Source organism: Silene latifolia, chromosome 11 (assembly GCF_048544455.1).
Source record: "Silene latifolia isolate original U9 population chromosome 11, ASM4854445v1, whole genome shotgun sequence".
NCBI classification, from domain to species: Eukaryota; Viridiplantae; Streptophyta; class Magnoliopsida; order Caryophyllales; family Caryophyllaceae; genus Silene; species Silene latifolia.
This window is the reverse complement of record NC_133536.1, coordinates 51,416,380-51,418,619: the sequence shown is the minus strand read 5'-3', so window position 1 is coordinate 51,418,619 and position 2,240 is coordinate 51,416,380.

Here is a 2,240-nt window from a genome sequence, read left to right as displayed (position 1 = left end):
GAACGACAAAAACAGACACTCCTGGCTCCAGGATTTGCTAATAATGCGGCGAGGATGAAAGAACGTAACTCTTAATCTTCTCTTGTGTGTTTTAGGTTTTGAAAAGTGTTTTAATAAAAGTGCCGAAGGCCTTATATACCATTCCCGCATTATTAACAAAACCCATCAAATATCACCCGTTAACCGACTTACTCGATCGAGTAAGTCACTTACTCGATCGAGTGACCCTTACTCGATCGAGTGCCAAGCTTACTCGATCGAGTACCCATCAGGCATACTACTGTTTTGCGTAAAACCATACTTACTCGACAGAGTAAGCCCCACTCGTAGAGTACCCCAAGACACATAAAACCGTAGTATTACATTTTCACACCAAAGTTCGTTGTCACGGGCTTTATTTATGTTTTGCGGGCCAGAATGGCCAATCTACATTTCTTAACCCCAGCGAGTCCATACTCAAATTAAAAACACATGTATACTTACAGTTTTTTTTATGTTTTACGGGTCGATCCCACGAGTCAGAAACTCGAAACATATTCGCTCATCACCTTCCTATGAAATTTCAAAATGAAATGATCCCGGGCGAAGGCCATCTTCAAAATGAAACTCCAGTTCCGCGTGAAGCCCATTTTCAAATCTATGTTCCGGGGGAAGCCCATTTTCAAATGTATGTTTCGGGTGAAGCCCATTTTCAAATTTATGTTCCGGGTGAAGCCCATTTCCAAATATATGTTCCGGGTGAAGCCCATTTTCAAAATAAAGTAATAATTCCGGGCGACGTCCTTTTCCACGAGCAAACCATGTTTGAATTATGACTTCCGAAAGTTCGGGATAGCATTACGTGCTTTATGTTATGATATATGTCCAAGTTTAAGCAGGTACGCTTCAGTTAAGCACCCTAAAGTCAGAAAATTTAGACCCAATGCAAATTGGGGCTCTGTTCTCTTTCCGAGCTCTAGAGACCACCATGATGATTTACGGAGAATCTCCAGCAAGTAAAAAGTGATCCGTGTCGGGTTACTAAGACGACAATATTCTCCAGCGGAATACTACTATCGATATTACAACAATACTGCTCAAAGTTGGGAACCAAGAATTACAGCTCAAGCAAGCTATGATGATGAAAGTTATTAGCTCTAGTGGGTGACAGTGTGGGAGAATTATTTCCAAAGTATGACGGCAACCCCCTTTCGGAAAGCTCCATTTTGGGTATAGTTAGCGGAACGCATACTTGCAGCATTTGGGTATAGTTAGTGGAACACATACCAGCAGCATTTGGGTATAGTTAGCGGAACGCATAGCAGCAGTATTTGGGTATAGTTAGCAGAATGCATACCAGCAGTATTTGAGTCGAGACAACAGAATGTCAAGACTAATGTTTGTCGAACTACAATGCGGATTTGATTCCATCACAACGGATACGTAGGCGCCTAAGGATAAGGCTCAATCTGCAATATATGAAAGTTTACGGGTCGACGACCAACGATGACGATTCAATGCAGCTGAAGCAAGAAACCATCTCTATGCAAAGTTTCAGGTATGATCTCTTCTTATGGTTGGCGAGCTTACATACGCAAGTCTAATGGACTCTAAACGACCCGCGGAATCCTCAGGTGAAGAGGGACCTGGGGTATACTTTGACTTTCGCCTTGTCCATGCCTCAGTCAAAGTGGGGGCCCTGCAGATATCTGTATCCTTCGATATTGGAATTTACAGAAATCCCGACAAAGCACCCGATGATGATAGGACACGTGTTTACTTACATCGCTTGTTAGCGGATTTCGTTTAGTGATGCAGGACAAGCGTTATTTGACGGTTTTATAATTTAAATAAAATTTAAATTATTTTGAAATAAATGAAGTTTATTTCATCGGTTTTCATATTTTCAAGTTTATTTAAAATTTAAGCTTTTATAATTTATTTGAAAAATAAATTATCGTTCAAAGTTTTTATTTAAATTTATTTGAAATGAGATTGTGACGGTTTTTCGTGTTTTTATCACTTTATTTAATTTGAAAAATTAGATTTTTCAAGCGGTTTTTAACTCGATTTTTAAGATGGTTTTAGCTTGTTTTTTGGACGGACTTTTGCACGAGTTTCGAGGCTTGCTCTTACATGACCCATCCCCCCACACCTCCCGAGTTTGAACCCAACCAACACCCCTTTTCCCTTCCCTTTTTCCACCCAACCCGCGACAACCCACGCCCTTCTTCCCCTGTTTTGCCCGAGCCCAACACCAA